This window comes from Equus asinus, chromosome 12 (genome assembly GCF_041296235.1).
Source record: "Equus asinus isolate D_3611 breed Donkey chromosome 12, EquAss-T2T_v2, whole genome shotgun sequence".
Taxonomy (NCBI): Eukaryota; Metazoa; Chordata; class Mammalia; order Perissodactyla; family Equidae; genus Equus; species Equus asinus.
The window spans coordinates 61,989,522-62,006,027 of NC_091801.1; the positions used below are offsets into that span (position 1 = coordinate 61,989,522).

The following is a 16,506-nucleotide window of genomic DNA, read 5'->3' on the forward strand; positions in this document are numbered from 1 at the left end:
ACAAAAATATACCTGCCTTGTTGGGCTTGTACATTTAAAAATATCAGTATGGCCACTGATGTTGCATTTTTATTTCAATAAATCCTGTTATTTCATGATCCTTTGTATATTCAATGAGCAGTAAGTGTCAAGAAAGCACAAATTCGTCAAAATTCTTCCTGAAAATATCTCCGCAATTACTCATGACAATGCTTAAAAGCACATTCATATTGGGCAACCCCATTCTGAGTTATCAATCTGATTTAATCTTTCGGGGCCCTTTAGTATGATCCAAATAACCCTGGGAGGAGTAGCTTCTTCAGATCCCAACCAAGGAACCTCAAGTGTGCTGGGAAAGCAAGCAAACCAAGAACAGGATGGAGGCCCGGCAGTAGAAGGGAGAAAGTGCATCCAGAAGAAGAAGGAAGGCACTATTGAGGGGTTGGGTCAGGAGGGGCTTCAGATGCCAACTTGCATTCTACTCAGTTTTTGCCGAAAGCCAGCCTAGATTTACAATATTCATTTTCAACTAGTATCTCAATGCAGATTTCTGTTACAAAGTATGTCTCAGAGACACTTTTAGGAAGTCTTTCTTTTTTCATTCTTCTGATGTTTCTTTATACCAGTAAGCTGTCATATGTGTGGTGCTTACACAGAAATGTCAACAAAGATCCATGAGAGTATGTGAGCCATTGAGAAGAGGTGACAATAGTCCTGTTTATAAATTTTGAATTTAGATATTCACAATATAGCTAAGGAGGCATGTGAACATTGCATGCAAATCACACATAGACATCTATATCCTTCCAACTTTTCTTCATGCCTGGTGTGGTCACTGAGGACATCCCACCAGAGACTAATAATCTCACTTTAAAAACTCCTCCACTCTGCAGATTTGCTGATTTAAAATTTCATTACTGAGAAGTTTATCTAAAAGAATCTTTTTAAAAAGAAAATCTGATGTGATCAACAGAAATGCATTTTTCTTCTTTCCATTTCTGGAATTGGCAAGTGGTTCTTCAGTGTTTTTATAATGTTTAAATGTTATAAATAAGCTTACAGGTGTAGTCAAATAGGCTGAAAGGCATTTGGAAAAAAAGTCTAAATTAAAAACAAAGCACAAATCACTCTACTCTCTTTCGTCTTTTAACTGGACCCCTGGCATTGCAGCTTACCGTGTATCAGGTGGAGTTGGGAGTGAATGGATGTCATTAACGATTTATCTTTGGAGACTGAATTCAGAATACAATTAAGAATCAGGATGTGTCTATCTTGCCCACATCATCTAGGGTTGTATGTTGCCTTCAGCAATGGACATGCTGGTAATCTGTTACTGATTTGTGACTGTTTTGACTTGAATCTAACTCATTTCTTTTGTTCACCTCCGTCCCATTATTTTTGGAGATTAAAGAAGAAACAACTAAATTAGCTTCATTCTTAAAATTCGCTGATAGCCTAGAAGTACAATGTAGGAATTTCCTATTTCCTTTGATGGATGTCTAGTTTGCATAAGGATTTTCTCTACATTCTTTTCTATCCCTTTCCCCCACTCCATAGATACACAACGCATGTCTGTAGGTTTAATAAGGAAAAAAATAGTTATTTCAAGTCACTATGGATTTGTGAATCATGGTTTATTTTAGTATCTTGGATTTTTCTTGTAAATAAGTGATTATATGAAACATATGTAAAGAGCAATTGCCTCCCAGTGCCAAAGTATCCAAAAAAGTAAATTCTCAAAGAGAAATTTGCTTGGTGATCTTTAAATCAAGGGAATTGAGTGGGCATAAAGAATTTGTAACTCAAGCAAAGGAAAAGGCCAATTAATTATCTTTGTTGAGAATCTCTATTGATCACAATATTTTCCAGATTCAGAATCTCTTATGCAAAGTATATTGGTTCATATGCCTTTGGTTGTCAGTATCAAAAACCCCAACTCAAAATACTAAATCTTAAACAATAAGAAGATAATACTTCAGATACTGGAAGACTTTAAGAGGGAAATTCAAGGTGAAATACAATCATTAGCTTCTAATAATCAGAAAGCATTCAGGTTCTTTTCATTCCATCATCCCTGGTTTATTGCCCTCGGAGTTGCCAGTACTACCTGTGAATCATGATTACAATGCAAATAGATGTTGAGTTTGTAGAACATTTGGAAGGGAGAAGGGGATCAGATAGACCTGACTATGGCACTCTCTAGCTGTTTCCATCTTAAGCAAGTTCTTTACTCACTTGTAGTTTCAGTTTTATCATCTGTAAATTGATCATTTCTTCACTGAGGGGTTATTAAAATAATTAGAAAGAATGCGTGTACAATATCTGAGTTATAATAAATATTCAGAAATAGTAGATGTTATTTTTGTTATTAGTTGCAGAAATAAATTGGTTTTAGGGACTAGATGGTGAACTGACTTGGTCCCATTGGGCAACACGTTAACAAATCATCCCTCACAGTGGGTCACTTTTGGGGGTTATTAATCTCATCCACTTTATGTTTACTCTTCTGTTTTAGTTTTAGACTCCCTATCAGCCAGAATTCAGTCAAGAAAACAAAGCCTCTATAAAGACCCAGAAGGGAGGTGTTAGAGAAGCAGAGAAATAGTCATTAGACACTCTACTTGAAGAACTCTTTGGCACTTGCAGGGAAATCTAAGAAACCAAACGCATCTGGCTGTCAACATGGGACCAGCATGAAGAGGAAAATGGAGACGTCTACGGGAACTGCAGCCTCCGGGGGAGCAGTTTCTGCTGTATAACTACGACCTTTTGGGGTCTGAAACCAATTACCTGGTGCCATCAGCTGAGGCCACTATTTGTCAGCAGAACCGTCAGTCAGGAAGATGCGCTGGACTGAGAGTGGAGAGGAGGAAGGACTGGCTGATTCCTATCCAGCACCCCTGCGTCTGCCCATCACCAGGTCTGAGGGCATAAACTTCTGAGAGTAACAGTTCTGTTTTACTTCTGCCTTCCAAATCTCACACAAGCTCTCCTTTTACCCAAAATATGGTCTATTCAAAAACCATAGAGAGAAGGAGATTCTGGCATAAACCTACAATCAATTAACCAGTCCCAACTGGAGGCGTGGGGTGAAACAGATGTTTCTCTTCTCTTCTCTTTATTATACTCATTTTCCCCTTTTCTCTTGTCCTCAGCACAGTTTGAAAAGTGTCTAAATCACTGCCAAAGGAGTCTACTTTTTGAGAATGAAACTCGTTTTTAAAAAAACTAGTTTTAATATAAACCATGGTTTATATGTGCATTTTTAAAATACAATTAATTTACCACCTCTACATTTTAGCAGCTCAGTACCACTAGTGGTGTAGAGAGAACCTAACACTGCATCAGGAGTTCTGGGCTCTTGTCCTATTTGCAAGATGAGCTGGTGGATCTTGCTTTTCGCCATATCAGTGGTTCACAAACCTTTTGAGTAAAGGGATAATATCTAAAAAATTATGAGTTTTCTACATGAGGATAGTAATACTCTTTACAACCATTGACTGAGCGACATTGTAACCACTAAAACCTAATATAGGTCTAGGATTTATTAGATAAATTTATTTTTTAAATAAAGTATTCCAAAAGTATCCATCCTTTTGGGAGTAAAAAAAAAAGAAGTACATAAAACTATGCAAAATTCCAAAAGTATTGCCATCCATTTGGGGCTTAAAGATATGCACATTTTAAAATTTCATCTATAGTTTAAATATGAATTTGAATTTGAAGCTTTCCCCTTTAAGATACAGAGCCCACTCATGGGGGACCACTGACTAGAAGTGCTCATTGTTTCTTCGACCTGCAGAAGGAGTTGGAAATGCTTTTCCTGTTGTGGGAACTACATCTCTTTCTGACAAATCTCTGTTACATCGCCACCTGCCATGTATAGCCGCCACCATCCCAGGCTTTCTATGGCTCATTTCTGTCCACAACCTTGGGTGCAGAATATATCCTGGCTGAGCCTGCTTTCTTCTTCCTATCAGGAACACAAGGAAAAAATGTTTTCTGATTCTTTATGTGCCCAGATCCAGAAAGGTCAGTTTTTCAGCATACTCTGAGAGGTAAAATGAAGTGCTAGAGATATATTCAGACATAACAGGGAAGAGATCTGGGACCTGGAAACACGCACAACTTCTGTTTCAGGTCATTTAGAAAGATTTTTGGATTATAAGAGTTGATGGTGGACAGATGTCTCTACTTCTGAGCTTTTAAAAGAACCTTGAAACATCTGATGAGAGTTCAGGAAATCAACATCTATCATTATTCAAATGGATTTGAGGGAGAATTTTTTTTTTTCTCAAGGGCAAAGGAATGGATGAATGGGAAAGCACTTGTTAAGTGCTTTGGAATAAAGGTGCTGTGCACAATACACACACTTCATCAGGCATTAAGATGCAACACTGCACCTTCCTTCAAAATGTAACTCTGTAATTGCTCATTCAGGGTCACACCAGCTTAAGTAAGACAATGAGTGATGCGTTTTCCCAGATGCATCTTTAGGAGCATATAAGTAGGTTCAACTTAAAGATTGCTTTTTTTTTTTTTTGGCTTGGTTTCCTCTCCATAGTTACCCAAATAAAAGGACAGAAAAGCCTTTTATATGCTTGTCCTTTACCCAAATCCAAGAAGGTATATTGGGAGATTTTGCACACAAGCAACTATTTCAGCACTGAATTTATAAAACTTCAGTCACACAGAATCTGGATGGAAAGCATCAGGTTCTCATCCCCAATTCTCCACTTTTTAGCCACACAAGCTTAGATTTTATTTCTGAGCTTTAGTTCTCCCATTGTCAAATCCCCTATTCTATCTGCTTTACAAACCTCCTCTGAAGATCTCCTCAGGTGATGAATATGACAGTGCTGTAAGAGCTGAGAAAAGCTATTCCAATACAAGGTACTATATATCATTATTTGTATTGGCTGTCTCTTGCTGAGCAGTCCAGGGAACCAACAACGTTCCAAGAGATTAAGATCTCAACTTTGCATCTCAATGAAAAACAGCACTTCCAGGACTGCAGGGCCCTCCTTCCAACATCTCTCCTTGGGGGGAAATGCCTTCTACTTTATCATCAACATCACCACTTCCTCCTCTGAGAACGATATCTGATGATGAATCACTCCAGAAGTGATCTAGCCTCACCCCTTGCTAGGCTGAGGAAATCTAAGCTGGTCACAGCATTTGTCTTCAGATGGGACAAAAATAAACATCAAAGTCCATGGAAAAATTAACTTTGCCAATATATATTCAGATGCTTTATTTTCACTCTTTCCCTATCCGAAGTTGCTCACCCTGTTTAATAACCCTAACCTTTCTCAATCGTCCTCTTTCCTTCTATGTAGTAATGAAGAACTGTCTTTCCCTCCTCTGTTCATTCATTCCATCAATGTTTAGTGGGGACTAACTATGTGGTAAGCACTGAGTTAGGTCCTGGTACACGTGATTGCTTTGACTTCTGGCCTCACAAATATTATTCTCCAGAGTCAGATATGGCAAAGTGTAAGCGTATGACAGGAGGAGGCAGGAGGTGCCCCAGCATACGTGCATACTTGGAACGAGGAAGAGAATATTTGAAAAAAAAAATGAATACTTTACAACTGATCTCAGTTCACCCCACTACTAGGCTGAGAGCACCGAATCCAGTTTTAAGGGATCGACATAGGCATCTCAGACTTAGTCACATCTAAGTCAAGTCCTGAAAGTGTGAGTAGGTTTTAGCTTGGTAACACCATCCTTATTTTCTTTGTGTTATTGTATTGTCAAAGAAAATAGTCCATAACCAATCTATAAATGAAAATTTGGGTGAGTTTATTCTGAGCTGAAATCTGAGGACCATGGCCCACGGCGTTTCTTCCCAAAGGAAGAAAGGGCACCAAAGAAGTGAGGTATACAGAGTGGTTATATACCCCCATACAGGACGTTTCACATATGATTGAAATGTCCCTCCCACAATAGTCCCAAGATTGCCCTGTCAGCACAGCGCTTGATGGACACAGCAGGTAGTGGGTCTATTATCTCGGAGGGCGTAGCAGGAGGCAAGCCTACTGCCTCGAGCTGGGGTCACAGGTGAGTGCAGCAATCAGTTTCTAGCCTAAGGAAAGATGCTTAATCCTTAAAGAAATGCCAACGTTGGGAGGGGGAGGGAAGTTGCACCTTTATCTCAAGGGCCTTTGCTCTTGCCATAGGGAATATCTAAAGCAGATATACAACGCATGCTCAACGGCCTCAGTCACGCCCTTTTGGAAAGACAAGGTCAGGCCGAATTAGGTTTACACAAAATGGCTTCCTCATATACTCTAATATATCCTATTACTTGCCATTTTTATTTGTCAGTATCTATGAGCTCATCTCCTCTTTTTGATTGTGCCTCCTCCTCTTCTCCTCTCCACTTTAGCCCTAAAGCCTAGTACTTTTTATTAGCCCCATTGACCATCTTTACTTTGCCATGGACAACTGGCATTCTAAGCCACCGTGATAATCATAGTTGTAAGAGTTAAATTTTTCCAGTATCCGTCAGCTGTTAAGTCTGAACCCCAATGGTTTAGCTGCATCTGGATGATTAGAGGAGAAAATTGGTAATGTTGATGACAGAACTACTTAAGAAAGCTCTACAAGGAGTGACTATAAAATAATTTTGTTGTTTCTTCTTATTCTCAATAAAATATTTCTGAATAACCTTCTTAGGAGCCTCCAAGACAGAACGTTCCAACGTACCCCACTATTGACTCTCAAGAAATCCTTTGCAGTCTTCCAAAAATGTTAGTCTGAACTTCATTAAGAATATTTTAACTGTCTTAAGATGTAATAAAAATGGTACAAATATTTTAACATGTTGATGATATTACTGCCACACTGATCTGTGCAGCCAGATAAACTTATCTTTGTGCAAACCTCAGAGGAAGGTTTATTCTGCTATCCTACAAAGCTGTTTAAAAGCTGTTGCCATTGCAACTACTTGTATACCTGAATTAGGATTTGCTCAATTCTGTAGAAGTAAGACAGAATGTATCAATAAATTGAATGAGGAAACTTATTTGACTATCATCTGTGACACTCATTTTCAGAATTTTTGTTTATCAGAATGATCTCTTTATTTTAAATGACTTTGCGATAAAATAATTCTTATAAATTTGACCCTACAAATAGAAAAAGTGCTTTCAGACATTGGGGGTCTGTTATAGATTTTTGCTTTGGAAAAATATCTCTTTGCTAAATATGTTTGAAAACTGTTGATTTAAGCTCTTATCCTGCTTCGTTCCCCATGCACAGCAATGATATCTTGGCAGGGTTTGAAGATTCCTCTTATAAGTACAGTTTAAACAAGAATAGGTTGTTGTTGCTGAATCACAAACAGTGATTTTACCTCCGATTGCTTCTCACAGAAACAGCAATATTGTCGCTTTTAAGGGTGACAGTGATGTCTGATGCTTGGTCCTTTCCCATTATTTAAAATTTATTTATGTACGGTCATGTGCCACATAACGACGTTTCATTCCACAATGGGCCACATATACGACCGTGGTCCCATAAGATTAGTACCACATAGCCTAGGGGTGTAGCAGGCTGTACCATTTGGTTTGTGTAAGTATACTCTATGATGTTTGCACAGCAACAAAATTGCCTAACAAGTCGTTTCTCGGAATGTATCCCCGTCGTTAGGTGATGCATGACTATATATACAATGTATATGACGTATATAAATATATCATATGATATATACCTTGCTGGCCTATGTGATTGGAAAAAATGTGGTATTCACATAATGTGATCTGGAATATGCAAACCTCTCCACTTTAAGGCTCATCAGTTCAAATCTGAAAGGAAAATTTTCACAATTTATAGAAAAATAATGCAATCAAGCAGTTTAGAAAATCAGCATTATCTCTGGCAAGAATGAAAGTTTAAAGATGGTACGGGAAAAAAAGTTGTTATGTATTTGGATATAAAATCACGGGAGCTTGAGATTCTACCTTTATGGAGTGAAGAATGGAAGGGTGAGAGGTGGAGGAGGAACTGACTGGTGTCACGAAGTTTTAGGAGTTTGTTACATCGCAGTAAAAGACCTGGGGCATAATTGCTCAAGGCAGCTGGTTATTCCACACGCAGTTTGGATTTTTCCTTGTTCTTTCTACTTCGTCATCCCGTGCTCTTTTATGTTCATGTTTTAGTACTGCCTGGTACCCGGGTCTCTTGCTATGATCTGACTTTACTGTTTCAGACATTAGTTCAACTCACTCTTATCAAAACCAAACCTACTCTGTGCCCAAGTCTCTCAGGACTGATACTAACTTTGTTCTTTGATCATGAGTAAACACTTTCCCTTTTCATCAGAAAAATTTGCACTTTAACCAAAGGTTAAAGCGCACATGTTAGTCTTGACTCTCATTGTCTTTGGTTTCAAAGTCACAGTCATCGACAGCCAACATAACAACTGATCAAGGGAGGGATGCTTCAACGGGTAGGAAGACATGGGGACAGTTCCTGGATAGATGAGTGCCATTTTTCACAATATATTTTAAAAGTACTGCTTGTTTCTTAATTCCCATATAGGTACAAGTCTGAAAAATTCTGCTGTATCTCCTTACTATTAACTAAGATCACTCCAATTTCATCTACTGAGCAGAGACAAATTTTTCGTAGTGAGGAATGTCAATACTTATTGACAGAGATAACTATTATCAGAAAGGAATCAGGGATCAAATTTTTACCTCAAAAAATATTTTCTTGATACTCATCAATCATAAAGATGCTGTTGGAACATTTTATGAACTTCCCAATTGTTGAACTATTTTAATATGTATATTAATATTTATTAATATTATATTAATTAATTAATATGTACATCACTTATTTATTACTTATATACATATAAATGTATTATATACATATTAATGTTATTAATATGTATAATAATATTTAATATTATATTAATATGTATATGTACATTTTCCATTTTGTCCCTACATGTCATATTTGAAGAAGTTATTTCTCTTTTTTTTTCTTTTTAAAGACTGGCACCTGGGCTAACAACTGTTGCCAATCTTTTTCTTTTTTTTTCTGCTTTATTTCCCCAAACCCCTCCTGTACATAGTTGTATATCTTAGTTGCAGGTCCTTCTAGTTGTGGCATGTGGGACACCGCCTCAACGTGGCCTGACAAGTTGTGTCACGTCCATGCCCAGGATCCGAACCCTGGGCTGCCACTGTGAAGTGCGCGAACTTAACCACTCAGCCACGGAGCCAACACAGAAGAAGTTATTTCTAAAACTGCTATTTAAGTATGTCTGGGAACTGGTTCGTAAAATGTGCTCTGCTCCTTAATAAACCATGGAGCAAGAGGGTTTTTGTTTGTTTGTTATCATATTATCTCATCAGAAGAAAATATTTTTTGCTCTTTTCAGCTGTAGGCGTAAACACGCAGACACCTATATCTACAATCTGATGTTAACTCTTCTCCAGATCATAATGCCATTGACTTTGGAAGAGCCCTTCCTCTATTGTTATAAGATTTTCCTGGCCATCTGAAGCAGGGACCCTTTCTTTGTGATCAAATTGGGGCTTAGTTAAAGATCTCAAATGCCTTTCTGTTGAAATTAGTGAAATTTAACTAGACTCCTACTGAGAGAAGTCCCACAGTAAACAAGATACCAACCAAACACAACATCTAAACCAGAACATTTAATTATGTTTAAATGCTAGTTTTTGAACTTAATTGACAAGCAGTCTATTTTTCTGTCAAATACCTAACAACATTCCAATGACTAATTTTCCAAAGAATGCAGGCACTTTAGGAAACATTGGCATAATGTTTATATATAGCACACTCAGGCAACGGTCACTCAAAGAAGAATCCACAACCCAAAGATCAGGGCAGAGAAAGTAGAAGTTTTTCTTCCGTAGGGTAGTTGAATTATCTGTTTATAATGAAGCAAGAAAAAAATCATGTAAATAAAATTGTCCTTAAGTACAAACTAAGCATTGTTGGCATTTAAATAACCATAAACACACTATTTTTTATTTTCTATTTTGGGATAGCCATGTTGAATTAGCCTACGTTATAACATTTAATGCAAACTCATTCTAATGATACTCTAATGGTTTGAAAATTTTTATTTGCCCTCCCTTAAGAATATTATACTCCCAAAGAACAACATAAACAGCCGAGATGCTATATTATTGTCTTTTATTGATTTCTACTGTATTTTTTTTCCCAGCAGCATGAGTATATTTAAATAATTGAAAAATTCAGGATTTACTTTAATTCACTTGGCACCAAAAACATTTCCCAGTTTATTGCAATATGAAAGAAGACTATAAGACCAGTAGACTTTCTGCAATACTGTCAAATGCCTATGGATTGAAAAGGAAGCTGACTCCATGAGCTAATTAAATAAAATGGACTAGTGGACACTCTGTAATTCTAAGCTAAGAAGATTTCAATGAATTGTAAGGGTGTATATACAAGTAAAACAGGAAAAAGTGTTTAAGAATCTGAAGTCTGCTTTCCTCCAATGTGTTGTGCTCCTATTTGCTCCTGAAAATAAATGATAACATTTCACATGTTCCTAGCACACAGAAAGTACTTAATAAATATTAAATATTACCTTTATCATTATTATCAGACATTGTTGCACTTTTTGTAACAAGAGATGGAATCTCGATGATTAAAGAAAAATTGAATGTAACTTTGATCTGAATGTTAAACTGATGGAACCTCGTAGCTCTCCTGTGGGTGCCACATAACATTAATTAAATTAAATTTGTTTAGCACTGGTCCTGTCCTTTGGGAAAGTAGCTGCCATTGGTCTCTTCTGTGTTTCTTAAGATCTTTTAACATGTTGCCCAGAACTGACCTGTTAATGTACAAAACTTGTTCTCTGTGTATAAAAACCTTGCTCAGAATACCCAGGAATGTTGCACACCAATTACACATGACATGAATCCTTTGCTTACAGCTTCATCCTGTCATTTCATATGTGATTACTTCACATCCATGAACCTTAGTTTACTTTTGATAAAGTAAACTAGCAATCAATATTGATACAAAATAGTCTCACAACGTAATGACTGTTTGTTACGAAAGTCAATCAAGGGAACAGGAACTTAGAAGGTACCCCCTGAGTGACAAGGCATTCTGACAGAGGATATTTCAGTATTTAAAAATCCGTCTCTGCCTCATTCAGGAAGCTGATCTCTCTGCTGAAGGTGTTGCTGAAATATCAAGTGAAAAACTGTGCAAAGGAGGGATGGCGCCTCCCGATAGTACGAAGTTCAGAGACACAGGATCAGACATCTGTGGTGAAATGACCGAAATGTGTTCTCTACCACTCTGTCTTATATAAATGTCCCCCCTCCGAAACCATTTTACAACTAAGAATGAAGTTGCTCATAGATTCTTCTAGAATATCTGAACCTAACTTTTTGAAAAAAATCTCATGAAAGGAAATGGGAAAACAGCATTCCAATATCAATATATGAGCCCTAAGAGGACAATTCAAATATAAGAAATATTGTGTGGGAGAGTTAAATAGCCTTATTTTTTTTATTAAAAACTGCTTGAATTCAGAAACAGATACTAAGATAAACAAGGTAGATTAAGAAGAACATTAACTTTTATATTAAAAAAAATAAAGCAAAGAACCCAAATCAGCATTATTTTACTATGTCCAATATTTTGTCATTTGCACTGTTCTTCGTAACATAAAAAGTTTAAAACTAATTATTTTCTGGGATTGTAATAAATTCTTCTGCAATATGTTTAATGTTTGCTATAGACTACTCTGAAAAAAAATGAATCTCACCAAAATCTCAAGTCAGGATAAAAATGGACTGCTTAAAAAAATTACCTCTGGGGAAGTGTAAGAGGTAATTTATTTTATAAATGATAGGAAGACACGAGGTCTGGATGATTTTTTTTTTTTCACTGAGTGAAATAGCTTTTTTACATATATTTGTGAAAATTCCTAGGCAGCTTCGGGGAGAAATATTCCCCTTCTATTGAAGTAAGAATATAGAGTAATGGCATGCTCTTTTATTAAACTAGTTTTCACACATTTTTTCCCACATTTCCCCCACTCCATCACTAACTCACACAAATGTCTCGGTTAAAAGTCTTATCTTTGTACGTAAGATTTATCGAACAAGGAGAGAACCATGAATATAAGTATGATCGTCAACATGCTCAGAGGCTAGAAGAATTCAGAGTGAGATTTTTCTGAAGTTCTAAAAAAGCTATAGGTTAAATCAAAACGGGATATCTTGAGCTGAATCCAGTGGCCCTTTTGGAAGACATAACTTTAGCACCGGCCCCCCTAAATTTGACCTTATCTGTTAACCCCTCGAATCTCTTTTCCTCTTTTCTTCTCCAAGAACAACTGTTAGAGCTGGTTTTCTCTGCAAAAGGGGTCTATGCTGTTCACTCCCTTTTTTTAATGAAGCTTTGGAAAACATCCTTCCTATTCAGCTCGCTGGTTAAACACGTACTCGAGGCCAAAGCACCTGCCGACAGATTTCTCTGATTCACATTATAGAATTCGAAACAATTCTGCAGCCTTCCTTCTTGTCCTTAAATTCCTGCTCCAGGTTATTTGCTCTGACTCTGTTCTCTCAGCATGCTTAATAGGACGCGCACAGATGCTATCAAGGCCTTATTTAATCCTTTGCTGTGCAATTCCAAAAAAATAAAAAGTAGTGTAAACAACTTGCAAACAAATTAAATTTGCCCTCCTGTTTGTGAAGGCCCTGAAGATTCTGAGGTGGAAAGTTGGAGCAAAATGGAGTGCCTTGATTTTTATGTCATCTGTTATAAGCTATTAGAGGCAGGTAAGTTAGGGCTCTCCATATTCTAGTCTTTGCAGAACTGGTAGGAGAAAATTCTATTTCTGATTCAGGATCCATTTTCTCCATTCCTTTGCCACTTGACTTCTCCAAGCACTTCTGGAGAAGAGAAATGAATAAGAAATGCTGGCAGTCTGATCCCTTATATGTGGCCCTGAGTCATTTTCTGAGCATGAGCTGCTGTTCATTCATTCCTCAGAGAAGTGGCCAGAGAGGTATGGAACGGCTCGCTCTTCTTGTCAGGAAGACGGCTTTCTTGCACTATCATCCCTGACAAAAATAGGCACCTCTAGCTGATTCTAATCACAGAAAAGTTGAAAAAAACAGAAACACCTATATATCCTTGACCTAGATTTACCTATTAACATTTTGCCAATTTGTTCTCTCTCTATATAAGTATAATGTAATAAATATATTTACACACACAATTTTTTCTGAATTATCTGAACAAGTTATGAACACCGTGAACTTCACTTACCCAAGGACACTTCAGTATGTGTCACCTAAAAGCAAGGACATTTTTACATATAAGCACACGCTCTTGCATCCCCCAAATTTTAAATAGACACAATAATATTATTTAATATACACATTCCATATTCAAATTTCCCCGGCTGTCCCCGTTTTTTTTCTGATTCAGGATCCATTCAAGGATTATGGACCGCATTTGATTGCCATATTTTCATCTCCCAACTTTTGTGAAGCTGAAAATTTTCAAGAATCTTGGCAAGTTGGCAGGTAAAACAACTTACAATCTGTCCAATTCCTTCCTCAGGATTAAATATTTTAAAAATTTAATATTTAATATTTTTAAGATTAAATATTTTTCCACGAATACTGCATAAATAATGTTGTGTATTTCCCATTACAGCATCTTAGGGAGCACATGTTGCCAGTGATCCCATTATTGACGATGCTCACTTTGGTCACTTGGTTGAGGCCATGTCTACCAGACCTTTCCACTGTAAAAGAATCTTTCTTTGTAGTTAGTAGGTGATCTGTGGGGTGATACTATGAGACCATGAGAATATTGTTTCCTAGCAAAAATGTGCTCAATGGTTTTACTATCCACTGATGATTGCCTTAATTGTTAAGATAGTTATTTTCCAATTCTGCCATTTCTCCTACATTCATAAGCTCATACTCTTCTGTAAAAAAATTCTTTTCCTTCTCTTTTCTTCTCCTTTTTCTTGAGAAGCACTATGGATGCAGGAATCTTTCTTTATTCAACAGATTATAACATTGAGTGTATATAAAATATTTATGACTACGTAATAAAATGATTTTTATATATTAAAATCATCAATTCTGAAACCCACGGTTGGGTTCTTTTTTTATTCTTTTAAAATCAGTGGTAACAACTGACACAGAACTCCTGAAATATTTATTTCATTCTTGCTTAGTTGCAAGGTTTGCAAAACAGACACAAAGAGAAATGGGGTCTTTGTTTCTTGGAACTCAATATACTAATCAGATGGCCAGTTGGTTGTGGGAATTTTCACTTATGGAGAAAACAGAACTAAGCAGAGAATTTGGCAATTTGGACCATGAAAGTTCCCTGCATTTTCAGGAAAACAAAAGTCTTCCATATTGAGAAGTTAAGTTCTCTGGGAAGATAAAAATAACAAACTGATTAACTGAAATGAAGACAGAAAAAAAATCCAAAGAATCAGCCAACACACTAATAAAAGAAACCCAGAAGCAATCAAAATACATAATTTGACTTGTATAGGCTTATAAGAGTGCTGATGGTGAGCGGTGCATTTTTAATAAGAAAACCAGATGTGACATACATATTATCCAAGTCCTTCTTTTCTTTCTTGGCCTGCTGCAGTTGCTTAGTTCCAAAACCAAACGGCTATATCAAGATGGCAGTCTTCTTCCACACAATTTTAGGTAGCTCCTGCAGGAGTGAGAAAGCAAAAGGCATAGTTTTTCTTAATTATAGAATTTAGAATTTTTTCACAGAAAAGTTCATCTCTTTTTACAGTCCAAATCATTTCCAAAAGAATATTTATCTTTTGAAAACATTACAAAAGTTCAAAAGTAATGTCCTTAGTTATTTTTTGCCTCCACTTTCATTTACTAGAAACTGTGCTATCATTTTCTTACTGTGAAATTGTATATGAACCACATTATAAAAACTTGTTGAAAAAAGTAATGACAAAAAAAAACAGAAGAAAGAAAAAAGGAAAGAAGAAAAGAAAGGATAGAGGAAAGGAAGGAAAAAAAAGAATGAAAAAAAAAACATTTTCTGCCTTAAGGTATCTACAAAGTCAAGTTAAAATGACAAAATCAAGCAACTTAGTGTGGGGTTCCATCACTGCAGTGGGATGCAATGCAGGTGTATTTTCAGAGATAGAATCTGAGTTCCCTGGGTGTGTGATTGCTTCCACACTGGGGAGATGGTATAAATGGTTTATGAAACTTGCAGAGAGGGAAAGGGTCAAAGTAAGCAAGAAAGCTTAAGTATGTAAAGCGCAGGCAGAGATGAAAGAGTTCTAGAGTCATAAATGAATAGAGTTGAGAGAACAAACTGAGATGAGGAGCTATGAGAGAAAAGAAGGGGACGTGATTCTGAATCACTAGGAATTGAAAGAACAATTCGAAGCAATAATAAGGAAAGATATAATTTATTGGGTCCTCGCCCTCTGCCAGAATTTCACATAGTTCTCTCAGTTAATCCTCACAGCAGTTCTGCAAAATAGGTTTTATCATCTCCATTTTACAAATTAGGAAACTGAGGTGCATAGAGATTCTCTTATTTGTAAGTTTCCAAATGAGGAGTCTGTGGCTCATGGAAAATACTTCTCCCACTGAGGAACATTCCTCTGGCGAATGATGGAGCTGGGGGTCTGATTCTGGCACATCCCCTTGTCCAGGCCCAGCTGCATCAACCGAGCTGACAGTATGGGTGCATGGCTGATTAGTGAGGTTCAACCTAGAGATGAGGCTAAGAAGGAGGAATTTCACAGTGTCCACAATCAAGCTGCACAGAGAGCCGGACAAGCATTGCTTGGCTACTAGTGTATTTAGCTGGCTTCCTGAGAGAAAGCAGGTCACTATGTCCAAAATGAGGCCCCAACACACAATCTTTAAAAATTGCTTAATATAGGGATACTACCTTATAAATACGTAAAATGACGCAATGTAATGCAGTTCAAATTTAATGAACACAAATCATGTAGGATCAGGTCCTCTTTTGAAAGATGCTTTGACATTACACATTCTGATTACCAGTTCCTTTCCTAGGCTGTAACTGCGGTGTCCTTGTTTAAACAAATAGCAATGAATGCCATGCATTCAAGGAAATGTTTGCAGTGAATTAGGGTTTAGGATTGTTCTTTGCATTGGTCCCATTCCAGGAAGCAACTAACTCGTTTCATTATGGAACCATCCTAAAAGGATAAATCAGGGTGACCCACTTGGAGGCTTTCTAAAACAATGGCTACATCTGCATTTCTAAAAAGAAAACAACTCGGAACATCCCAAATCAGAACCATGCCCAGAAACAAAAATATCCGCCTCAGAGAAAAGGGTGAGTCCTGGGAGGCATTTTAGTAGTCTGTCACGTCAAGCTGATGACAACTGGTTTTAACTGACACTCCCACCCAAGCCATATCATTCATTACCTTGTCAGAATAAATCTACCTGCTGGGTCACAGGTTCGATTAAGACGAGCTTTACCTTTTTG

At 37.1% G+C, this 16,506-nt stretch overlaps 1 long non-coding RNA gene across 1 annotated transcript in view; it reads right to left on the bottom strand.

Moving 5' to 3' along the window:
* LOC139039921 (uncharacterized) overlaps positions 1–16,506 on the bottom strand; it is a 212,919-nt gene that overhangs the window by 146,593 nt on the left and 49,820 nt on the right. The window contains exon 2 of the long non-coding RNA XR_011493304.1: positions 14,606–14,715. This is a non-coding gene — a long non-coding RNA (uncharacterized lncRNA). The remainder of the gene's footprint in view (positions 1–14,605; positions 14,716–16,506) is intronic.